A 27709-nucleotide genomic window follows, 5' to 3' on the forward strand; every position below is an offset into this window, starting at 1 on the left:
ATTGGCATGCTCCCCTCGCCCTCCTGATGGTACTAATACCTGCACAAACACAAACTGGAACCATTTAATCACAGACAGTGTTTCACAATATACAGAGTTCATTATATATTCATATGAACATATCGTCATGATAATGGCGATATGATAACAGTGGGTATTAATGTTCATTGATTTAGCTCTTATCTTCACTGTGATACACTTCTAAAGGTGGCCACTGTTTTATCATAAATCTGTTTCTTATTTGGTACATAAATTAGCAACTGTGTTAGGAATTTCTTTTCTGTTTGGTCATCATATTTAACACAACAGTGGGTTTTGTTGTGTGTGTTTCAGGTTCAGTGTCTCCCTCTGCTGGTGTGTCTGTGTGTTTGCTGAAGACTGTGCTGAACTCCATCATTCTGACTCTCATGCTGTCTGCAGTCATCATTGTCCACATCAGAGAAAGACTGACCAAATCATCTTAAAGACATGGATGGTGTTACACAGTTTATTATAGCTGTTATAGTTACATAACACTCTATTATGTAATCTCTGATTATAATCTACTCTACTGTACAGCTGTACTTAGCAGCCTTAACAAGCTCCAGTTAGAGCCTTAACAAGCTCCAGTAGTCCAGAACGCTGCAGCCAGAGTTCTTACTAGAACCAGAAAGTTTGACCATATCAGCCCAGTTTTATCAACCTTACACTGGTTACCAGTTAAATTTCGCATTGATTATAAAATTCTCTTACTGACTTACAAAGCACTAAACAGACTCACCCCTCTGTACCTGAGTGAACTTCTCTCTCACTATGAACCATCACGCCTACTTAGATCACAAGGTGCTGGCTTACTATTAGTACCTATAATTAATAAAGTTACGTCAGGGGGGAGAGCCTTCTCATACAAAGCCCCCCAGCTTTGGAATAATCTTCCTGTTAATGTTCGGGACTCAGACACAGCCTCAGTGTTTAAGTCTAGGATAAAAAAAATTACTTGTATAGTCAAGCCTTTGGTAATTAGTTTTCCCTGTCGGTTCTATACCTGCCAGAGTCTCTGCTGCTCTGCTAACACTGTAATCTGTGATCAGTCACCCATTACAGAACTGACCCTCTGTGTGATTTTCCTTTCTTTTCTTTGCCGAGTTGAACAGCTGCCCATCCTGTACGTCTGATGCTGCTGCCTCTTCTGCCTTGATCGGGTGCCACTGCTCGCCGTGCAAACCTCACCCCCACAACCTGACCCCACTGCTGCTGCATGAACTAAACTAATCAAATCAATCATTTGCTCCACCTGTTTTCCCTGTTTTTGTACTATAATACTTTATACTAACAATGTTTACTATCCGGTGTCGACCAGAGGAGGATGGGTTCCCCTTCTGAGTCTTGGTTCCTCTCAAGGTTTTCTTCCTGTTTTCTCTTAGGGAGTTTTTCCTTGCCACTGTCGCCACTGGCGACGCTCATGGGGGCTTGGACCCGGATTTCTTTCTGTAATGCTGATTTCCTTGTAAAGCTGCTTTGTGACAACACCTGTTGTAAAAAGCGCTATATAAATAAACTTTGCTTGCTTGCTTGATTGCTTGCTACTTAACAGGCTTTCATCACTTGCTGTTAATATTTATTTATCTATTTATTTATTTATTTTTTATTGAAAGCTGTAGTGCACAGACTTTTAGCATTACTGTTGTAGCTTCTCAGAAGTCAGCTGATTGAATGTTCTAGAATGTTGTACCTTTTGTTAGTAAATGTTTTATTAGATTTACACCCTCAAATCCAAAAAAGTTGGGACGCTGTGTGAAATGTAAATAAATGTAAATAAAAACAGAATGCAATGATTGGCAAATCTCACAGACCCATATTAAATTACCCATACAAATTTAAATTCTCTAAGAAGTGCTAGCAGCAGTGTCATGTTAATGTGTGTTGTGCTGGTACAAGTGGATCAGATACAGCAGTGCTGCTGGAGTTTTTAAACACTGTGTCCACTCACTGTCCACTCTAGTAGACATCTAGTAGATGTAAAGTCAGAGACGATAGCTCATCTGTTGCTGCATCCTCTAGTCCTTCATCAGTGGTCACAGGACGCTGCCCACAGGACGGTCTTGGTTGGATATTTTTGGTTGGTGGACTATTCTTAGTCCAGCAGCGACACTGAGGTGTTTAAAAACTTCAGCAGCACTGCTGTGTCTGATCTGCTTGTACCAGGGCAACACACACTAGTAGTGGAAAGTAGAAAGACCGACTCTTGCTTGTGGTCAAGGGGAAGTCAAGAGAACAAACACACGCAGTCCATGAATTGTCTTTCCAACCCCCTAGTTTATTAAACACACAGAGAGATCTCGCACCCACACCTTCCTCCTCCTTTCCTGTTCTTTAGCCACAAACAGCCTCTCCGTCCTAACTTCGTCTTCCTGACTGACGCGGGGTCGCAGTATTTTTCTATCACAACACTAAAACACCACCACTTCAGTGTAACTGCAGTGCTGAGAATGATCCACCACCCAAATAGTACCTACTTTGTGGTGGTCCTGACCACTGAAGAAGAGGATAAAAGTGGGCTAGTAAAGTACACAGAGAAACGAATGAACTAGAGTCTGTATTTTTAGAGCTGCAAGTGTGTGTATCTAAAAAAGGAACTAGACTAACTATAGAGGAAATCAAACAGGAACTGACAGGCAGTAAAAATAATTTTAATCTCAGGCATCATTAAAACATAATATGAAGACACAAGGCTTTACAGTTCAATTACTTATGAATGATCATTGAAAATTGTATAGAAATACACTCTTTGAAACCTGTTACCAGTCCTAATGTGCTCAGTGTTGAGCATAAAAGTAAGTGTATAAATGAGGAATGAATGAAATTGAGGGCCCTTTTTGTGTATTTAGGTAATAACAAAGTAAACTGTGTTATTTATTTATTTATTTTAGTGTTGAATATTCTGTCACTTTCTCCTTATAATGTCTGCATGAACATATGCACATTAGTAAACCTCTCAGAGGCAGAGAGGAGGTCTTTCAGAACTTCCTCCTTCACTGTTGAAGAGGAAGTTTATCACTCTCTGTAATGGTGATGATGCTGCAGCTGATCTTCGTTCTCTCCACTCTGATCTCAATCACAGGTAAACAATTCTCTGACCTTCATCACTACAGAGGTTAAAATGCATTTTTGAGTCCGACAGTTGAATACAGAGTGTAAGCGATTGGTTTAATCCTCCACACTGTTAATAAACATAATCAACACTTAGAGAGCTGATCTGACTAAACTGACTAGGTGAGGCCTTATAAATTTAGGCCGTTGCTCTGTTACTCACTCCACCTGCTGAGTTTATATCTGCACCACCAGCTCCAGCTAAACACTGGAGTACTGTTTACTAGTTTAAGATTGTAGACTAGCATTGCATGTAGCCATAAATATGATGTAATTAGCTTTACTTGCACATTATCAGTCCTCCTAAAGGCTGGAAATACCTTTATTGCAAATAAGTAAATGAAGCTACAGTTAGAAGAACCATGTACTCAGATACCTTTTGTTATTGAATATTCACTTACACATATATTCACAAACTTCACATTCACATTTTTCTGCTAATTATAGGACAAAAATTGTTTTTATTTGCTGAATTTAACATGTTTAAAAATAAAATGAAATGAAGTTCCATAACTTTTGCACAGACCATTTAGGTTTTATGCTCAATTCAGCAAATAAACAATATTTATTTTATTATAACTTCTTTTCACTTAGGAAAAAAAAAATTAATTTGACCTGTGGCACCCAATCTTATATATCAAAAGTTGAAAGCTGTTTTTTTTTCTGGCAATAATGTCTGGAATTTAATGTATTTTGTTTGTAGTTATTTTTCTTATAGTTTCACTTTTTTCAAAAACATATATTTCTTTATGCTTATGACTACATATTTATTTTAACAAAGTCAAAAGATTTGGGTAAAATGTGTAAAATTAAAGTGGATATATACACAAAAACAAAAGTGTCTGAATACATGTTTGTCCACACTGTTAATTAATCATTAATATGACACACAGTACCAAATCATGATAAAGCAATCACTTTATAACAGAATATTTCTTATATTTTCTCTTTTTTCCTTTCACTACAGTGTCCAGTGATGCGTTTGGACTTGTTGACAGTTCTGTTCAACTGACACACAGCATCCTGTACCAGAGTTTGATGACTTATCCTGGGTCTTTAACAGAACTGAAAATGTTCTAAAATATTACATTGATCCTAAAAAAATGTCCTGCTTATGAAGGCAGAGTGGAGTTCAATGAGGAAACCTACAGTCTGACACTGAAGAACTTACAGAAGACTGATAGTGGACTGTATGAAGCAAAAGCAGCTGGTGATGTGGACAGAGTTGTTGCTGAGTACAGAGTCTCTGTGTTGGGTAAGTCTTATAGAAAATCAGTCAGTGAGAGGAAACATGCAGTCCTGACACAACACTGCTGTTATTAAGATGCTGTAATTTTCTTTATTTTGTGTTAAACCATGTGCAATATTGAGATTCTCTGAAAGCTAAAAACACAAGTTGATTATTTTGACAGAGTGCACTGCTCAGAAAGAACATCACCCAGGTCGAGTGAAATACGAGACAAACAAAACAGAGTAAACAAAACTTCTCTCTCTCTCATTGAAAACAAACCTTATACATTTCTTCTGGACAGAAATCATGTGGTAACAGATATTTTATTTATTTTTTGAACTCTTTTGTTACTGCCTACCATCCTGCTGCCTTTAAATTTTGTTTCTTCATCATCTGAGCTTTCCTCATCCTCCTTCTCATATATTTCACTTTATTCACAGACATTTTCTCGTTTGTTAAACTCTCTCTGTCTCTCTTTACTCATTTTGATGGTCATTTTCCTTTTGGTCACTAGAATTTGGACTTTGAAGTACTGAGAAACTGACAAAATTACTGACAAAATGAACGCTCTCACATGTGGTGACTGTCCTCTTTTCTACATTTTTATAGTGTTCATCATGAGACTAAACCCCTGAATAAACTGTAAACTCACCTAGGCTGACTACATAAGGTAACAATGCAATTTAGAGCAACAAGGCTTGAATTAAAATACTTACAGTATGATTAACTGTAAAACGGCAGAACAAAAGTCTAAAAAAAAATGTCACTTGAATAGATTACACACTTCAAATGTCTGTGTTTCAGTCAGAAGTAGCGTCAAACCCAGGCTGAATCCCAAACAGCTCCATATTCCCTAAATAGTGTGCTAGCTATGAAAGTTTAGAAATTCTAGCCTCTACAGCAGTGTAGACGTGGCTGAGCCCCAAATGACAATTTCTTAGTTATATTATGCATGGTTGGGGTGCAGGAGCCACTGTTTAAATTCCAATGTAGTGCACTATGTAGTGAGCAGGGAGCCATTTGAGATTCAGCCCCAGTGTGAGAAGAGGGGCCGTGATGGGTTGGTCCTAAATAAGACTCACAGTGCTAATTTGGTGACCAAAAAGTACTGTGTTATCATATGTTCATTCTTATATGACAAAAAGTTTAAAAATTCATGAAATGTCCACAATATACAGCGATGGGTGACCGCACGTTCTGCTCATTCAGGGGTCCATGGTTGCGTGGCAATGATACCATACATTTCTTGGTGGAATACTTGTTTATGTCAATTATTATTAATAATAACACAAATTATTTTCAGAACCATTGTGTATTTCATCATATTTTGTGTTGGTCACCATTTTATAAAAGTAATAAGCCCACAGCCTCTTGACATCATATTTAATTTCTTTCTTCACTTTCCCACCTGTTATCAACTGAAATTTTCAAAATAGATGTGTTCTAAACCACAAATAGGGTAATACTTTTTAACACATCTCTGTGCCCCCTTAAGAGTGATACGTTTTGTGATGCTGTTTTATACCCAATCATGTTAGGAGTATGAATCATACACATTCTATCAAACGAGTGATTTATCACCCCCCCACCCTGAGTGATTTATGACCCTTGATTTATGACCCCCTGTGATTGACAGGTCAGTTTTGATTTACAGGTCAATATGATTGACAAGCCAGCAGGGTTTTTACAACACCCACACGTCCCCAAGATTGATGACACCTGAGTATGTGTGTGGCTTGCATATAGTATTTAAGCAGTCACCCCACTAGTGGTTTTGTATGTTTTTTTTGTTGCAAAATGTCTACTGCTAGTGTAAATCAGACTTTTCTTAGAGATTCTACAGTTACACCAACTGTTAATTCTAGTGGTAGTGAAACCAATTTGGCCTTTGTGCCAACGAAGAAACGATATGGCAATGCATTTGGTTGCAGGCCTCAAGAGCACTTCATGGGTGTTAAGATTAACCTATTTGATTCTCTGGCTTATGACGTATGTGGGGAAGGTCAAACAGAATCACCGCCTTCCTGCTGTGTTTGTGAAAAGGCGACCCCAGCCATTCAAAGCATGTACAATGTCAAGACAGGTCTATCACTTAAGCCGAAATGTTTGAGGATTTTCTTCCAGCAGACCATCCCAACAACCATGGGCCTCTGTGGTATAGAAATTATCAAGTGCCGGACTTCGATTATGCACCACTTGACATGGGTCGTGGCGTTGTGAACTACAGCTATGATGAATCAGCCGCAATCAACACAGTGTCAGACAACAGTTGGCTGGATCAATACGGATCTTGGAAGTATGAACATGACATGCCTTTTGGAACCGTTGGAAGGGTTGGTGTCTAGACATCAGACATTGCCTGCAGGTAATGAAGATGGTGAAACACTCATCGAAGCTCCTGAATGCAAAACTACATCCACACCACCCGATGATGTGGATGGTCAAATATGTGCTACAGGCTTAAAACTTACAAAGCTTGCTGTCGTTGTAATCTTACAACATATCATAAACAACAAACTGAAGGAAACGTGTCTTGGTTGTGAAGTGGACCACCCAGTCAACTTCGACATTCGTGTTTGTTTGAGCCAGATATCTTCTTCTTTGAAAAGTACTATGACGATATAACACAGACATTGTTCACGCCTGGATTGAAACATGCTATCGCGGGGCTTCTAAAGTGTTTTGGAATACAGCTGCCTCTTCAAAAAATTCAAGGATGTGCTGAAACAGTTCTCTGTGAATTACGGAGCGAGCCATACATTGTGGAAAAGTTGCATGAAATAACAGAAAATCTGGTTGATCATATGTCTGGACAGTTTGTCACTGATGCTGTTGATTGTTGGAAAGCTGGTTCAAACGCCTGCAGTGCTGTTTAAGACAAATGGGGAATGTTTGTGGATTCCAGGGTCTGGTGGACCATGTGTTAAAACACTGTGTGAACTACGAATTGACCAAATTGTTGTATAAATGTACTGACCATTGTGTGGTTGATTTTAAACTCTATAATAGTGTGCATGATGTTGATGCTAAACGTTTACAAAATTTCAAGAATCAAATGGATATTGATAAATCAGTGTCAGACGAATGGCGTGACTTGACACAGTTATGTATAGATTCTAACGGGTCAACCTATGTGACTATCGGTATGATCCTGTCTCTTATGCCTAAGAGTAATGATATAGCAAAAATCAGTCACGTACTTTGCCTGTGTACGTACATATTAGACGCTTTCAACAAAGAAACCAATTAATGTTTGTAAGGTGATTGAAACATTTGTTGAATATTAGGTTGAGAGAAATGTAGATGTGTGTGTGAAATTTCTAGATTTCATTGATTCTTTGTGAAATATGAATAAAAACTGTGAATCAAAAAAATTTGGTCTCATTATTTCCAGTAATGCCATCTATCAACATGTCAGATCTTATGAAGAATGTGTATTATACGCCATCTACCTCTGGTTCTTTAGGCGGTAAAAACCGTTTGAAACAGGCTGTTTTAGAAGATACGGGTGTGCGGCTGTCTGATCAGCAGGTTTCAGAATGGTTAGCAGGTGAGGATGCCTACACGCTTCACAAACCCATACGGCGCAATTACAAAAGAAACAGGGTTATAGTGTATGGTATTGACGCACAATTCCAGGCTGATCTCGTTGATATTGGCGCATATTCTAAGGAAAACGATGGTTATAAATATATGCTGACATGTATTGACGTGTTGAGCAAAAATGTGTGGGTCCGTTTGTTAAAAAATAAGTCAGGATTGGAAGTTTTGCATCCATACTAACCGAAGGTAGAGTGCCTCAAAAGTTGCAGACAGACTGGGGTAAAGAGTTTTTCAACAAACATTTTCAAAACCTGATGTCAAAAAACAAAATTACGCATTTTGCTACAGGTAGCGAATTAAAGGCTATCATCATAGAGCATTTTAATAGGACTCTAATAACACGTATGTGGTAGATATCTAACAGCTTTAAATTCCAAAAGGCACACTGATGTTTTACAAGACATAATGTGCGGGTACAACAACTGTTATCATAGGAGTATAAAAATGAAGCCTGTTGATGTAACCAAAGAAAATGAATCTATCGTGTTTAAAACACTGTATGGGGTGAGAGACAAACTAGACAAGAAAACCGTATTTAAGTATAAGATGGCGATGCTGTACAAATTTTTAAAGCCAGGGGTCCATTTACAAAGGGTTACGAAGAGAACTATACACATGAATTGTTCACCATATCAGATCGCATCCACCGACAACCACCTGTTTATAGACTGAAAGATTATGATGGTGATATTATACAAGGTAATTTCTATGAAAAAGAGTTGCAAAAAATAAACGTGCCTAGAGATAAAACATTCAAAGTTGAAAAAATTTTAGATAAAAGAAAGCAGGGTAAAAAACATTGGTTTTAGTGAAATGGTTGGGATGGGCGTCCAAATTCAACAGCTGGGTTCCTGAAAAGATGTAGTCGACATACAAAAACCTTAAAAGACATATCACTTTGTGAATGTATTCATTACCACAAACGACAAACATGGGTGACAACGGTTTTTGTATTACGTTGCCATGCAATTCATCTAGGTCCATAAACCTTGATGATCAAATTTCTAATTATAGAACAAAACTGGGGAAACCGATCGATTTGAAAGGTGAATGGGAAGTGGGGTTGGTAGCGTTTCAGTGCCCACGGACATGGAAAACGTTTGATGAAGCTGATGCTACATTTACAGCAGTTGATAAAAATGTGGGAAAAGACCCAAATAACGCTAACTACCGGATATTATAACAACATACCCATGCTGATCAACGAGATTAATTTTCATCTATCATCACATTCTGTATTTCTTGGTTATGACCAAATAAGGCACAAGGTTTATATTAAGACAAGGCCTGGTATAGGGTTAATATTTGATGGAAAACTAGCCATCATTTTAGGTCTAAAAGCAGGAGTGATGCTAGAGTCTGCGGTTAAAACGGGCGATCAAGAGGGCTTTCAAAAACAGTATGCGCCACATGTCGCTCACATCTATGGGGGTTTCTACACATTTTATATTTACACTGACATCATCGATTACCAAACAGTTGGAGACAGCTTTGTGCCCCTGTCACGATGTGTACATATATCAGGGAACAACAATGATGGTGTCACTGTTAGATACAACAAGCCACACTATGTGTCAACAACTAAGACACACATCACCGACATCGCTATAGAAGTGAAAACTGATCAGAACCAGCACTTCAATTTTTCCTACGGCAAAGTGGTTCCAAACCTACATTTTAGACCTGTAAAACACCAAATCAGGTTTTACAAGGATTCTTTCAACATGCACACCATGGATCCTGAACGCTATGTAGCTTATTACCAAAATCAAGCAGGCGGCGTCATGCCTGGCTATACAGGCAGCCCTGCGATGTATGGAGCTGGATTTGGTGGGATTTTTAGAAATGTATTCAGAATGGTGATACCATTGTTCAAGAGGGGGATTAGTATAACCAAACCCCATCTAAAAACAGCCGCTAAAAACATTGTACATGATATAGTCAGCAACGGTCTGACACACACAATGGGAAAAAACCAGGATGGATCAGGCATGTTGGTGATGGCTCGAAAATCTGTGAAACGACCCCCTGGGAAGAGGCGTGGTCAACCTGCTAAGAAAACCGAATGCTAGGCGAAAAAAAAAAACACATAGTCTCAAAAAAGAAGAGAAAGGGGAAACGGACTACACGACCATTCTACAGAAAGACTGTATATACAATTTTCTGATCATGGCACTACTTCATCGCATGTCTGAAGAATGTATTAAATCAGAATTGGACTTGTTTACAGTACCTTTAACACAAACAGCTATTGAGAAAAACACTTATGTTGAAATTCCACCGCTTTCAGCACTATCTGACACAGATCCTTTGGAGTTTTTCATAGCCGGGCATAGTGAAGATTATATTGATCTGAATAACACACTCTTGTACCTTCATCTTAAAATCACGAAACCTGATGCAAGCGATATAGATGACGGTGCTGCTGTGGGTTTGATAAACTACCCAGGAGCCACAATATTTTCACAGGTCGACGTGTCCCTAGGCGACAGGTTGATATCACAGAGTTCGAGTACCTACCCTGTACCGCTGTATCATAGGGTGTCTCGCCAACTATGGCCGGGACACACTGGAATCACACTGTTTTCTCCTCAGGACTCGTTTATCTGGACACCACAGGGCATATGGATGAAACAAACCCTGCCAGGAACAACAGTGGCTTGGCAAAGAGGGGCACATTTACAAGTGCTAGTAATCTGGTTGAACTGTTGAGTCCAATTTCGTAGTGACATATTTTTTCAGGAGAAATTGATGCTTAATGGCGTTGATATAAAAATTCGGATGACACGTAGTAAGGATGAATTCTGCCTAATGCAGAATGATGCGTTAGCTTACAAAGTAAACATCCTCTCAGCATCTTTATTTGTCAAAAAAGTATCGGTATCACCAGCTGTAAGGCTAGGCCATGCCCAGGCATTACTGTCAACAACAGCTAAATACCCAATTGATAGAGTGTGTCTAAACGTTTTTTCGATACCCGCCGGAACGCATGTTTCTAACCAAGAAAATTTGTTCTTGGGAACGTTACCAAAGTCTATGATAATAGCGATGGTTGACCATGACGCATTCACAGGTACATACAATAAAAATCCTTTTGCATTCAAACATTATGACTTTCTAGCAGTGTATGTGGATGGACAACAATATCCAGCTAAACCGCATCAACCCGATTTCCATTCTGGTTCTGCCGTACGTGAATTTTATCAGTTAGCTTTGCATCTGGAAGGCATCTGAAAAACCAGGCATCACCTATTGACAGGTCAGATTTCCTACAGGGGTATACGCTGTATGCATTTAATCTTACGCCTGATGAAGAATGCAGTCAATATGGGTCTTTGGTAAAATTGATGTTTAAATGTGTGCAGCATGTTGAAACAGGACAAATGTTTAATGTATAATTTGTGTCTCTGTGTAATGTATGGTTGATAAATAAAAACAAACAAACCATTTAAACTAAGAGTCATTTATTTACAAATGTGCAACACCAGTAACTTTTGACTTAGACATTTTATCTAAAACATACTCAACATTCTTCTTGCTTTGAGAGGGTACATTTCTGAGAACATCATTGATTACATCATTTTTGTCGTTGGTCTGAACATATGTTTCCTTATTATTAACATTATCTGTCGGTAGTAATGACAGTGTTAAAGTGTTGGTCTCCATATCGCCCTGTTTAGCAATGGTTAAATATCTTTGCAAAACAACAGCGTACAGCTTGGCCTTCTCATGGGCATCAAGATCATTCCTGCTCAAAATATTTCGTACAGACACATCCAAGTCAAAGTCAGACAACAAGACCCGCTTGTTGTACACAACTTTAAAGCGTTTCACCACTGACTTGTTTTTCAGGGTGAGGTTCTTTTTATTTCTCACGATTTGGCCCATCTGCACGAGCCAGTATGTGTCGACTACTGTCACGATTTACCACGTAATGATCTACAAGATCAGTCAGCATGTCGAGTCTGATAAGTTTTGAGTTGTCAGAATTCAGGGTGATACCTTTTGCTTTCATGCACATTTTACCGGTTGCTGTACGATAACCGTATGTTTTAGGCCCACCCGAGCAGAACTCTGCAATGTAATCGCCACCACCAATCTCATCTGTCAAATCACCTAATAGGGGCTGAGAGGAGGTTCAGCTGTTGTAAAAGCACAGAGAAACACGTTAATGTCATGAGTTGGACAATAGTCACCATCAGAATAACACCACTGAATCAGCGCCATAGTGTCTGACACAAATGAAACGTGTTTAACATCATATCCGTCGCCAAAGAGATAATGTGAAAACTGTTCTGGATCGGTCAATAACTCAGATGCTGGCAAGTTTTCCCTCATTGAAAAATGACCCCACAAACTGTTTAACAACAATTTGTTAATAGACCTGCATGCTGGGTTAAGACATCAGGATTCAGCCAAATCTTTTCCTTTTTAAAATAATCCCTGATGTATTCTGCTTTCTCTTCTTCTGAGACAGCATGCACTGGATAACTGTTGCTTCCTGTTTGTACTGTAAAAATGTCTTGACATACTCACAGAACAACGTCTCTGAACTGTCTGGGAAATGCCACACCTTATGGATTTTAGCAATCACATACCCTTTCTCAACAGCTTTCAGTAATTCAATACTGACCCATGTCCCTGTGATGGACCTGTCGTCATCATTGTGCACGCACTCTGATTGTTGATTTTCATTAATTTACCATTACAACAATATGGTAAAACAGGGTGTAGAAGTTTTCTAGGTGGATGCACGGTAGCCTTGACAAGTCCGTAGTATTCCTCAATGGGTCTGAAATTTTTGAAAATTATTTGAGGGTGTCCTACGGGGTATTTCTTCCTAGCCTGACAGAATGGGTATAAACTTGTGAAGTCCAAATCTGATTTTCTCACAGTCTTTTGCTTTGTAGTACAGTTTGTAAGCATTAGTTCTACCCCCAAAGAGCGTGTCTCTTGGTTTTAACCTTTCAGGCACTATGTACGTAGACATGAATGCTACAACATCCAAATCACTTCTCTTAGCATTGGCCCACTGGCATTCCCACATTACTTCAACCTCCAGACCATGTGCACGAACTGTGTCAAACTGTTTTCGCAATTCGCAGTACAACACCTTTGACATAGGATGGGCCTGGTTTGGGTTGTAATGACATTCATGACCATGATGTGTGCAGCCATTAAATTCTAAGGCTTTTCGTACACCGCCCTTTTCATAATACTCATCCACATAATACGCACCAAACTTCATTTCCCCATGAGTTAGGGCATGATGAACATCGGCCTCTCTTGTACTCTTAACAAACTCAAGCCATTCAATGGAAACATTTGAGAATGTCTTGTGTTGGTTAATGTACGCATTGTTATGTGTCAGTGCTAGTGTATCTCTAGGAAGAAATGTATTTTGTACACCGCCATGCGCCATGAGTACGAGTCTATGTAGCGCTGTTTGTACATTTTGTCATAGATAGAGATCAGTCTACACCCCATCATTGTGATCTTGACAGCAATCCCCACTTTAGAAAAATATGCCAGCAATAGGAAATTGTCAAAAACAGCTGCGTTGTGTGCCAACCATGTGTAACCCTGATACTTGGGCCATCTAAACTCTTTGATGAGTAGTTCTACATAGTCAGACCTTCTGCTGTGAACTCTCTGCCATCAAATGTAATTGCACAAACAAAATTAGCCTCATGCTTGCCTTTTTCAAATCAGGTTTCAAAGTCAAAAAAGATGTACGAATTGCTGGGCTCCTTTAATTTGATTGGCTGTATGTAGCATTCATGGGTGATGTCTGATATTAATTTTTCACCACAATGAACACAACATCCAGAAGCACATCTGTGGGGTTTGTGCTTTGTTACACTAACATGATAACGCCGCCCACATTTTTTACAATACTTTGTTAGATCGCATGAGGATGCCATCACTCCTGTAGTCAGCTGTTCTTTCTGTTTCTTATGCTGATTTTAACAGTAGTCGGATTTGCAGTAGCGTGAACAGTCGTTACAATATTTGACACGTCTGGGTTTCTTATGGTGTAAAACATCTTGACAAACATCGCAGCTGTATTTGCAACCATGGTCTCTGGCACTAGTGTAATCCTTATAACAAAATTCACAAACATATGGAACACCCATGAATGCTTTCAAATTTTTTATCAGGTAATAATGGCCATCATAGAGATACAAAAACACAGTCTTAGCATGTGGTTTATCCTTGGTTTGGTATTTCTCTAACTTACCCAAACTACTCTTGTGGAATACAACTATTTTAACAACAAACTTGTGTTCAAAACAGACAATGTTGTTAAATACCACTCTATGGTCGCATGTGTAGCCTGCATTTGTCTGTATCTGTTCGGCTATGGGTTCTTATGTGTTATGTGGAACATCTGGGTTCAGAAAATGAGAAAGGCAGATTGCAAAACAGAGGTTATTTGAGATATTTGTTGGGCAGAAAAGATTCAGTCTGTTCTTTGCGATTACCTGATTGTGTGCAAGGTCGCACACTTTACGTCGGACACCACCACCATTTTTACCTATCGAGACAGTCAACACCAAACTATTGTCAGTCTTAATGTTCTTGTTGCTCTGCATAACCCTTTCAATAGCGTCTGAAAATCTGTCAACACTAACCATCTCTTTACGACAAGACAAAATTTACATCTGATGTTAAACTATCACCTCTTAGGGTAAGGTCCATAACACCACCATCACCAGCCAAAACCCTGGAGAACGATACAATGTCTGATGGCATATTGTGTACATAGGTTGTGTATGAGGCCATGTCTGTGGAAGGGGCTTCACGCAAGTTCAATGCCTGTGTAGCACAATACCGTTAAATCTACTTCTCGGCACCACGGTATAACCATCTACGACACCGTCAGATAAACCAAAGTTGGGTGCTGTTGGGTCAAGTGTTGGGAATCTATGTTTGTGAACTGCCTGGTGTGATATAACCATTAACATTTGCGTTGTGTTGTGTGACTGTGTCTTGCAGATCATTACTTGTAGTATTAGCAGCTGACTCATGCTCGTCATATGAACATTGCAATCGGACATCTGACCCCATGCATCATTAGTGTTGCTAACATGCGGATTGTTGTCTCATCCCCGACACCTTTTAGACCCCATTTTGTTTGTTTGTTTGATTTAATTTAGGTTTTACTGATGAGATGATTTCTCTAATATGTACACAAAAAGTATTAAACAAATACCATACAAAACTATTTTGTGGATGGTCCAGCTGCAATCAATTTTGGTGAATATTTTAACCCTAATCTTCTGTGGATTTTTAATATCAGATCTGTTAATGCTTTTAAATGAGAAGCATGTTCCTCATGCATAGCTTGTGTCTTCTGTGCATGCTGTGATATTTATTGCGACTGTGAACGGTTTAGCTCTACTAATTTCTTAATCTGTTCGGCCTGTGTACGGTTTTCCTCTAATATTTTCTGAATCTGTTCAGATTGTTTATGAACATTTATTTAATATACGATTAATAGCAGCTTGTCTACGTTTTTCTATAACATTGTGTTCTCCTGAGACTGTTGTACCACCAAATTTCTGAACTGCTTACCCCGCATTTGTGTTCCTGACTTGGCCTTAGGCCCTCCCCATCAATGTCTCTCAGTACTTCCAATATTGTGCTTAGTCCAGTGTTATTTGGTCCGGTAACCACTGTTTTGTCCACCTTTTCTGAAAAGCTGTTCTTGTTCCAAGTGTCCAAAAACTCATCAGACCATCCAGCGATGTCCAGATCAGGATCAACAGCCCTCTGTACACCTTTACCATACACCGGTCGGTCACTGGCATGCAAATCTACAAAAGTTTAAGAAAAACATTACTCACAACTGCTAATGTTGGTTTAATACTGTGAATAGACACCACTTATTTTTCTTACCTACAGATTTGTGGTCATTATCAAACCTAAGGTGCTTTCCATGTGAAACCGTTTTGTTATTTGCACTCGGACATTTCCTTGGACGTTTCCCGCGTGATGCTGGATTATTGTCGGTCACACGGTCCCATGATGCTTCAGGGCTACATGTCGGACTTGGCCTAAACCCTGGTGATCTAGACATGATTTTGTCTATGGTTCACACCCCGTAGGTACCTCTAAAAAAATAAGAAAAATTCTTTAAAATCATAGTAAAAATAATTAAAAATCATTCTCTACAGACAATACAATTCTGCAAATTTTAATGCACAATTACTGTTTTATTTGTTGAATTTAACATATTGCAAAAATAGCCTGTGCAATAGTTATGCTACATTTTACATTATATATATATATATATATATATATATATATATATATATATATATATATATATGTGTGTGTGTGTGTGTGTGTGTGTGTGTGTGTATATATATATATATATATATATATATATATATATATATATATATATATATATATATATATATTGTAACGGGTTTTGCAATTTTAATATTATTATTGCTAGAACCTTATGTGAGGGTGTGAGGTAACCCGGATTTATTTGAAGTCTACAGACCAGGGCAAGAGAGAGAAACGCTCGCACCAAGGATGCTTTAGAAAAGGGAATTTATTGGCTAAATATCAAACTACTTTTGGACTACATTCAATGATAAACAATAGAAAATAAAACCAGAAAACAAAACAAAACAAAGTGATAGTAATGAAAGACAAAATAGCTCGAGTAAGTTAGAGTGATTCACGGCTAAATGGTATGAGGCAGTGTGGTTTGGGGAGTCGCTTGGGAGAGCCTGTAGAGAATTAACCTAAGCCTGGACGGGAAGAACTATATGGCTGGATGTACCTATAAAAGTTATCTTATTAAATAAATTGGCGTCAGGGCCCTGACTGCAAATTGATGGTTCCAGCTTACGTGGGAGTCGGGGGCTGATTTCAGGCGGGGTCGTCTCAGGACAGACTCGATCGAAGGCTGGAGCTCACGCGGTGGTTCCTCTCCTCGCTGGCCGTCGATGCTGCATCTCCGTGCGGGCACGCGCCTTCCCGTCAGTGATTGGGCGGAGGCGTCTCGTGGCCGTCTGACGGTGGAGCTTGGGCAGCCTTTCGAGGGTCGATCTGTTCACAGATCAGTGCGTGGCTCTGGGTGCGATGCTGGGTCTCCGTGGCGTCAGAACCGCTCCCACTCCGCTGGCGAGGTTCAGGTTGCAATAAGGGTTCTGAGGCTGGTGATACTAATTTAGCTAACTACCTCTCTTCAGCAGAATCGAAAGTTATGGATATATCCTCCCGGGCCAGACAAGAAATATCCACCTTCCGGGTGGTTCAAACTTAAGGTGTGTAGGCGAACAAAGGTTTCAGATCTGAAAATTTAGCGTCCTAATACTTCTGACCTGTCTTTCTGACCTCGGCCGGCACAAACTTAAACTTGTTGCGAACGCAGGAACTCTCCCAAATTTGCGGTACACTCCCAGGCCCTTCCCTTCAGGGGTGGAACCCAGGTGTTGATAGGTTCTCTCACCTAACGGGTAATTAGCTATTCCTAATTCTTGGTCCTGATTGGTGGGGGTTTCTCTGTCCTACCAGGGAACTCCCTCCTTTGTTCCTTCTAGGTTTAAAAGTTTAATTCGATTAAACAAAACAGTTTTCAGATCAATTAGGTTACTAAAATCCATAACCTACAAACCTAACATTTAGGTATCTACGTGCAGTTTCTACCCACATTATCTGAGAACAACTATGGCAAAGGCAGAAACAATTTTATAGGTAATCCTTGGGTGTCTTTTCGTTGCAGGAACTTCCAACACAGTAAAATCATTACTTCAAATGACTACATCAAATAAATGAGAAGAGTAAAATAGAAGGCTAAACAAAATAAGTGACAAGAAAACCTAGGTGCATAGTGGTCTAAAATCACTACTTTAAATGGTTATTTCGGTTACTTTCAGACAGTTATCCCACACATTCCTAACGTCTGACAAAGAAAGGATGAATACACTTTAAGTAACTGAGTATACAAATACAAGCATCATCACTCGTGAAATTAGATAAAGTTGATAGTCGAGCATGCATATCAGTGAGTTTTCCTGGGATCCTTTGTGAGTAACAGTCCTTAGGTGGTGGCGTGGTAATCCTCGTTTTCACCCCTTGGGGGTGCTGTGGGTCCATGCTTGAGATCCCTGGGGAATTTAGAAAGTTGGAATTTTGCCGTCCAAAGTCGTACAAATTCCGTTTTGGTATGTCTAGTTTAGTTAAAAAGAGTTCTAACGAATGGTTGTAGTTTGGAGGGGACAAACACCTTAGAAATGTACTTTCTGTTACTTAAGAAAAATTTTTCTACAGGATTTTGGAGAGCCGTGCAGCTGCATTCCAGTGAAGGGTCCTGTTTTTCTCCAGGTCAAAGGAGAGCGGTGCAGCCTCTTGATTCAGCCGTAAATCTGGCTGAGTCTGGGGTTGGGGTATTAAGCTGACAGCTTTATGCCACAATCCCAGACTTGATGGAGCCAAAAGGCCCTTAACTTTTGGGTAAACACTCTGCCGGAGGTAGAGTTTCAGCCAGTGTTCGCTACAATATATATATATATTTTCAATATATTAAACTCAGCAAAGAAATAGAAACTATGCACTAAAATTTGACAGAAATATGCCATATTTAAGTGTGTTCCCTGTAGGAGGAGGTGTTAACTTATTTTCACTTACAAAATCATCAAAAAAGGGTTCCTGCTCTGCGGAATGCCCCACTCACCCTTCTAATAATACTGCACATATTCACACTAACATATATCATGATAGGCTTCTAACAGTAGTTATTGAGGTTCATTGATTCATTGGCTCATTTTTCTTTGACACGTTTCCAATTTTCATAGATCTATTTCTTGTTTGTTGCTCTGATAGGCCTCTAACAGTAGTGATTGGTTATCGTTGATTACTCTAAATACTTCTGTTTTATGACAGGCTGATTCCTTCAAAACAAGTTATTTCTTTTCAATTTGGTCATCATATTTAACACAACAGTGGGTTTTGTTCTTTTGGTTCAGTGTCTTCTGACAATCATCTTAAAGACATGGATGGTGTTACACGGTTTATTATAGCTGTTATAGTTACATAACACTCAATTATGTAATCTCTGATTATAATCTACTCTACTGTGTAGCTGAACAGGCTCTCATCACTTATTGTGTTTTTTGCAGGCTGCAGCTGTACAGACTTTTAGCATCACTGTTGTAGCTTCTCAGAAGTCAGCTGACTGAATGTACTAGAATACTGTATCTTGTGTAAGAAAATGTTTTATTAGATATAATTAAATGCATTTGTAAATACTGTTTATGCATATGTTTATAAATATGGCTACATCTTCTCGTCTTAAAAGTGGGCTTTTAAGTGGGCTTAACTTCCTCCTTCATTGTTAAAGAGGAAGTTTATCACACTCTGCAATGGCGATGTTGCTACAGCTGATCTTTGTTCTCTCCACTCTGATCTCAATCACAGGTAAACAATTCTCTGAACTTCATCACTTTAGAGGTTAAACTATGACAATAAATCATTTGAGTCTGTCTGTCAAATACAGATTCACAGAGTGTAAGTGATTTAGTTCAATCTTCCACATTGTTAATATACATAATCTACAGAAGGAGAGCTGACCTGACTGACTATAAAAGCCTGTGATTATTTTTACTGAAAAACCTTACAATCTAACTCTAAGACACATTTGTTTTTTTTAACTTATAAGAACTTTGAAAAGCAAAATGTACTAAACTAGGCTACATACTATTTAATGTCATGCATGTGTTATTTGATAAGTTTGTTTACTGAGTTTAGTCCTGCTCTGTCGTTCACTCCATCTGCTGAATTTATATCTGTACAAACAGCTCCAGATAAATGAATCATTTTAATTTTTTATTTTAAACAATTTTTTGTTTTTGCTTATGAATACATATTTTTGTTCATATTTATATGTACAAAGTCAAAAGACATTATATGTGTAAAATTGATGTGGATATGTAAACGTAACATACCAGAATGATTCAGATGCTCGCGGATGAAAAAAGAAAAAAAAGACTAGTTGAATCGTAATCCAAAATCATAGTCAAACAACAGGCATAGGTCTAATCCAAAAGAGACAGAAAGTACAAACAAACAAACATAACCAAGCAAACAGTCCAAAAGGCAAAAGCAAAAGGGGCAAAGTCCAAAAATACAGAAAAGTAGACAGATCCAGAAATAACATAAAAGAAAACACTCAGTAGCTCTCAAAAGATTCAATACCTCAGAAAAAACTAAACTAAAAGCCCAGGCTTTATACTGACTCTAACTAGACAAACAAACACAGAAACAGGTGCAGGTAATTAGTATTCAGGAGAAGCAGAATGGTGATTGGAGCACTGTGGAGCTTCAGGAGTCACATGATCTTCCAAAGGAGTCCATCTAAGTCTCAGAGCTGGAGGGATGCATGACAGTAAACTGGAAGTATATTCACCCTTTAAGAGTCACACTAAGAAATATATTTGCAATTTTTATTGGCTTAGCATTTATTTATTTATTTATTTATTTATTATAAATTTTCTTTAGATGACCCCTTCAGGAAGCAGATATGCTAGTCCACCAGTCGTTTACTTGCCCAGTTAGGGTAATGAATGAACTAATAAGTATTAGGCATCAATGGATTTTTTTTTTTTATTTGTGGAACTTTATTTTGTTCATATAAAAACATTACAGAAATAGAACATATTAACATATTCATCAATTCATTTTTTAAAAATCTAATTGACACATAAAATAAATGTATAGTAAAAAGTACAGTAGTCAGTGTAATATAACAGAAATCTAAAAATAAAAGTAAAGGGATCAAATAAACAAATATAACAGAGTTAATTAATTATTAATTAACTAATTAATGAATTAGCTAAATAATAGCTACTGGTCCAGACTCTTGAGACCAGTTAAGGTTTCTTTTTCAATCTGTTGTGCCACTAAATCAGAACCAAGAAATATTGAGGAAAACTACATAAACAAGTGGTTAACTGCTAACAAGCTAACATCTACATAAACACATCAACTACCACAAAATACATTTGATTCCTTCTGTCACTCCATAACCAGTCTCTCAGCTTGCTCTCAGGTTCTTTATCCTCTAAAAGGGTGATATTTCAGCATTAGTTACTGAAACTGAGCCTGTACTCTTTACAGACTCACACCCGTAGCCAGCTAACTACACTAGAATTAACATCATCCAGCAGGGTACAGCTCAAAGCACCATAGCACAAATCTATTTTTTATATTTCTGTCTCTTCAATACCCATCATTCAAATCTGTGCTCTCAGATATGAGTCTTTATCATCTAAACGGGGATTTTAATCATTAGTTTGCTGGAACCGAATGTGTATTGCGATGAGACACTTGCGAGTGTGTATTGCAATGAGACACTTGCAGTACACTTGCATTAGCTTAGACTAGCAGGCCAAAGCTGACAACACTAGCTACAGAACAGGTTTGATTTTGGCTTTCTGTCTCTCCAATGCCAAACAGTTGATTTTGCTCTAGCTGATAAGTTTTTATTGTCTATACTTGCCATAGCAGAGCACTAGTTAGTCAAATCAAGCCTGTACTGGGGTGTTTGGATCTGCTAACATAGGAAAAGGGATCCACCTATTATTAGCTTAGCTAGTAACCTACAGCTCCAAACTTAACAGAACAGGCTTAATTTCAGATTTCTGTCCCTTTACCACCAGTCACTTGACTTAACATCCTCAGATTTGAATCATTGTCATCTAAACTTGCACCAGTAAACCTCTTCTTACTCAGAATCGAACCTGTTCTGTGGTGAGCAAAGCTGGTAGCATGCTAGCTAAGCTAATACTAACCAGCTATTCTCTCCTGGTTATCAACACTTTTTAATTAGAAATTTGTATTAAATCATGCACTGCTTTCATTTATTTGACATTGTGTGAGCGAACTGAATTTAACTATTTGAATATTTTCATGTTTGAAGTAATGCTTTGGCACAATACCAATATAAACATAGAACCAATCAACGAATAGTTATGTCGTTACGTCGTGACTTGGACGGCTAAAAGTCTCAGACCCGACTTTAGCAGTCTCGACTACAACACTTCCTCCCTCTCACGTATTACACTTTATTCACAGTCATTTTCTCATCTGTTAAACTCTCTGTTACCCTTATTTTGGAGGTCACTTTCTTTTTGGTCAGTGGAGTTTGAAGAAAAAAGTGTGTTAGTCAAACCTAAGATGAGTTAATGTGAGCTCTTTTTGTGTTTTTTTTTTCTCTGCTTATTTGTGACTAACTGTTTTTTGCCAGTGCATCTTTCAATTTTGTTCAACATTAGACTTACCCCCCTGGATAAACTGTAAACTCACCCAGCCAGAATTCAAAATGTAACCATAGTAATGTATAAATAATAATGTAGCTCTAGAGAATGATAAAGCTTGAGTGCATTCCAAACTGCTGAGAAACAGAGAAATTGTTGGGCCATGGAACCTACTTGCTGTGTCTTTTTGTCAGCTTCTAATGACCACCATACATCAGACCTCTGCACAGGGTCATTTAGCAGATATACTACAATGCACATATAAAAGCGTTACAGTAAGCCTGCCAAGTTCAAGATCATTATTACCCTCTTTTCATACAAATAAAATAGAATACACTTTTTAAATAATTTCAGCATTTTCCTGTTGAAAAATAAGTGATGAAAAAAGACATTGAAGAAAATGAACAGTGCTGGTAGTCGCTGAGCATCACTGCACATCTATGCCAAATGTCTGCACCACTGTAGACACCTTCATTAAAAACAGTGTTGTTTGTTTTCAGATGAGGTGCATTGTGGCACACCCGTTGTGCAGCAGCATTAAAGGTAAAAATAATTTATACTTACACAGATACCAAGAATGAAACACTCCTATGCTGGTGAAAAAAACACTATAGAGGCAAATCTCAACAGAGGTAAAAATAATGTTTGATCCCTCCCTCACCTCCCTCCCACCTTATCAACTGAAATGTTCAGCTTGCTCAGAGATCCTCCTTGATACTATATTTCATACAGAAATAGTCACAGTAAAGAGGGAAATTCATGATTCACATTGATGTTAAAGTCTTTGCTAAAAGAGGTCAGAACACTATCAAAACAGATCAAACCACATGTAGAGCATTATTTTAACACACATTTGTGTATAATCAATGTACAATCTTATTTAACCCCTTAAAATGTGATGGTCTGTATGGGACGCCACACTTCAATTCCTCACTTTCATATCTTACAGAACTCACAAATGAGTTTCATAATAATCATCAAGTAATTCATAGCAGTTACACAGTACATAGTAGTAACATAGTAGTTACAAAGTAGCAAACACAACACTTATATAGTAGTAAAATAGTAATTACATAGTAGTTATTGATTTAGTTGAATAAATAAAAAGCCTTAAGTTTTGATTAACAAAGTCAGTGTATTGCGATACATATATGAAATTAAAAACGTACGCCTAGTAATACACTATAGAGGCAAACCTCACAAAAACATGCACCAATATGTCTCTTTGTCACCTCATGGAGTGTGTTTACATACACTTATTAATCTGATAATAATTGGTTTTCTGCAGTTATCTGATTATTCAAGTCATCATGTAAACAGCATACTCTGATTTTTTAGATCAGAGTAAGGTCTAGAAATCTGATTAAGAAATCTGATAAAGAGAGCTGGATTTCTCAGTACTTTGATTTCTTTCATTTTTCTCAGGCTGTGCATGTGCAAAAACAGATCACTGTACCAGAAAAACCAAGCAGCGTTTAACACAACACCCACGAGATGGCAACAAAACACTTTTGGAGTGACGCTGAAACCAACTACATGCTTGATGAAATGAAATATTTAAATATTTTTCATCTTTTAGGTGATATATATTAACATTTTTCCCTAATGTGATTCAATGTTTAAAAAAAAAGCCACAGCATGATGATGAGATTTATATTATGTTTACATCACGTCGTCTTCTGTGAGTTTATTGGCTGGTTGCAAAGTGGAAATTCAATTACTGTCTGACTCATGTAGACCCGACTTTTCCTGTTTTCTGATTACCCAGTTACGTGTAAATGCGATGAATGGCTTACCGAAAAAATCTGATTTTCTGCAGTTATATTAAATGTATTTAAATGCACTCACTGTCAGACTTTCTGCCAAGGGACTCCGCAAGACATGTGCCACAATTTGAGCCCTGGAGGCTGCTAAATTGTGTAAATGTACATTTAAAAAAACTATGAATATAGAAAACAAAACAAATTCATATTAATTGACCCATTTTAAATTGTATTTAAATATTAGTGTTAAAAGAAGTATTCCTAGCACTAAACCAACCAAAGTCAAGTTAAAAAAAAAGAGAATGAACTGTGTTTTTTAGGTCTCGTGGGATTTTTACCTCAAACTGCGTTGTTGAACTTAAAATACCATATGTGCCTCATTGCTCTGTCTATTTGTATAAAGGGCATGTTCTTTCCCTTCTTTTAGTTATCATCTCTGTGTTCTTTTCCCTCGTAGTTTTTTCTTTTTTTTTGGGCAGTGTGTGATTGCATTTCATAACTTGATTAATGTTTACCACTGTGTTGCATCACCTCTTCTTTTAACAACACTCTGTAAGTGGTTGGGAACTGAAGAGACCAGTTGCTGTAGTTTTGAAAGTGAAATGTTTTCTCATTCTTGCTTGATACAGGATTTCAGCTGCTCAACAGTTTGGTGGCTCATTTGTCATATTTTCCATTTAATAATGCATCAGATGTTTTCAGTGCTGTTGAAATGTTTCTTCATGCTGTTTTAACACATGTAGAATGTGGTTTGACATTGTCTTGCTGAAATAATCAAGGCCTTCCCTGAAAAAGACGTTGTCTGTATGGCAGAAAATGTTGCCAAAACATGTATATATCATTCAGCATTGATGGTGCCTTCACAGATGTGCATATCACCCATGCCATGTGCACTAATGCACCTCTGTACCATCATGAGTACTGACTTTTGAACTGTGCACTGATAACAAGCTGAGTGGTCTTTAGCCCAGAGGACACAGTGTTCATCATTTTCAAAAAGAATTTCAAATGTTGATTCGTCGGACCACAGGACAATTTTCCACTTCACCTCAGTCCATTTTAAATGAGCTCAGGCCCAGAGAAGGTGGCAGCATTTCTGGATCCTGTTTATATATGGTTTCTTCTTTGTGTTTTAGAGTTGTAACTTGCATTTGTGGATGCAGCGATGAACTGTTTTCACAGACAGTGGTTTTCAGATGTTTTCCTGAGCTCATGCAGTGATTTCCACTACAGAATCATGTGTTTTTAATGCAGTGCTGCCTGGGGTCCCCAGAGTCATGGCCAGCAAATACTGGTTTTTGGCCTTGTCCCTTGCATACAAAGATTTCGCCAGATTCTCTCGATCTCTTGATGATATTATGTACTTTAGATCATGAAAAGCAAAAGTTCTTTGCTGTTTTATGCTGAGAAACATTATTCTTGAATTGTTGCACTATTTGATCGTGCAGTCATTCACAGAGTGGTGAACCCTTCCCCATCTTTACTTCTGAAAGCCTCTCTGGGATGCTCTTTTATACCCAATCATGTTACAGGCCTGTAGCCAATCAACCACCAGGTGTTTTTTTAGTATTACACAACTTTACCAGTCTTTTGTTGCCCCGTTCCAACTTTTCCAAATATTTAATCAATATTTGATATGTTGTATTTGTACTATTTTCAATTAAATATAGGGTTTAAATGATTTGCACATCATTGCATTTTGTTTATATTTACATTTTGCACAGCATTCAAACTTTTTTGGAAATGGGGTTGTATATCATGTAATAAGAGTCATGCTTTTAGAGTCATTAAACTCTTCAGATGTCTGGTTTCGGTCACCACCACTGTGAACAATTCTGACTCTGATTCTAAAAGTTTCTCTACAACAAACCATTTCACATTAAACCATTCTCAGTGACTTTGTTTACATCTTAACCAATTAATTATGCAGACAAATCGAGAAATTCCTCTTTAAGCCAATTGCTCAAAGGATAAATAGAAAACCAAGTAAATTAAAATTTCATATCTGTCAAAAAGTCCTGAAATGTAAACTCATTTTTTTCTGCTTTCACCTTAAGGTTTTACTCAGCTCATTTAAAGCCTTAGAATTCACTTAAGCTTTCAGGCCAAAGTGTTGTAAAGAGTGTTTTATGCAAATGACCATGAGTGTTTGGTCTGATTAAAGGAAAAATTCCATTGATTTTTCAAACTTTCTGCATGATCAGAGTGGTTTAATGTGAAATAGTCAATTATACACAAAGCTTACTAACTTTCTTTTCAGTGTTGGTGATAGAAACCAGTGATCACAATGTCTACAGCATAACTATAGCCATTTTGTCTAATAACTAAAATGAATAGTGAATCTACACATGTTCACTGCATTCACAATCATCACTAATAACTAGGTGAGTATCATATGTTCAGCTGTCATTAATTTTAACTGTTTAACTGGCTTTTGATTTTAACTGTAATGTTCCAAGTTTTGACCTTCAACTCACCAATTTAAACACTCATAAGGACAGTTGGTATTATTTTTCACTTCTCATTTGTCTCTAAGGTCTAATATCAACATCACCAACATCCAGATGGATCTAAGCTACTCTGAAAGATACTGAGCAGTTCTGATAGACTTTTACTGATCTCTAATCTGTTATGAGTGATTTATCATTGACTGACTGTCAGCATTACAGTGATGTGTCTGTATCTTCTACCTCAGATCCAGTGGAGGCTCCAGTCCTGACTCACCAGCTAAGCAGAGACACCTGCAGCATCACTCTCACCTGTAGAGGTCATGACCTCTCTATCAACTCCAGCTGTTACAAGGAAACCCGCAAGAAGAAGGAAGTGACATCACCTGGAGACGTCTCCCTTTCCCTGTCTGTCAGTGGCAGCACCATCATCTGTAACCATAGCAACCCAGCCAGCTGGAAGACGAATGTTTTGGAGATGAGAGAACTTAAATGACTCTGTGCTGATGAAGGTGAAGGTATGAACATAGATACATACAGACACAAACACAAATTAGTTGTGTATTTCATTATAATACAGCAAATCACAGTTTTGCCTCTAATATTATGAAACGTAAAGTCAATTTCAAGTGTTCCAGTGTGAAAACTCAACATGAAATGTGGTTAACTGCTTAGTAACATTATTATTAATTCCAGTGTGTCAGCGATTTTGTAAGAGATGAGACTCACTAAGTTACTGATATCCCCTGTCTCTGATACCCACTGTTGAAACACATGTACAAGTATCACACAAGACAAACAGCAGGTGTTGCTACACACCTAATTAAATGAAGCAAAATGATCTACCCTTATAGTAAGGCTAACATAATGGAAAAATGCAGTAAATGCATTAATTAAACAGTCATGGGTCTTAAGGAAACAACAAAAGCTCTAATAACAGATGCAGAAACACAGTGGTGAGTATTTACTGTGTATTTATTAAAGTTGGAAATTCTCACCTTCCAGTATAATCAGTGTTATTTAGTTCTATTTAACTCTATCAGTAACTGGGTAACTGTAGATATTTGTGAGTGTGTGTGCAAGTAGAAATCAGCTAAGTGTTTGGTCTGTTATTCTGCTACATACAGTGCTGTGAAAAATGGTTTGCCCCCTTCCAAATTACTTTTATTTTTGCATATTTGTCACACTCGAATGTATTAGATGTGAAATAAGGTAATTGAAGTCTACCAGTCTGGAAAGGGTTACAAAGCCATTGCT

General features: G+C 37.9%; 1 pseudogene; it reads left to right on the plus strand.

Annotated features, from left to right (window-relative positions):
- The first annotated feature begins 4148 nt into the window (after positions 1-4148).
- LOC118802047 lies at positions 4149-26948 on the plus strand (annotated as a pseudogene).
- Positions 26949-27709: the final 761 nt, after the last annotated feature.

The sequence above is a fragment of the Colossoma macropomum genome, unplaced genomic scaffold (genome assembly GCF_904425465.1).
Source record: "Colossoma macropomum unplaced genomic scaffold, Colossoma_macropomum, whole genome shotgun sequence".
In the NCBI taxonomy this organism is placed as follows: domain Eukaryota; kingdom Metazoa; phylum Chordata; class Actinopteri; order Characiformes; family Serrasalmidae; genus Colossoma; species Colossoma macropomum.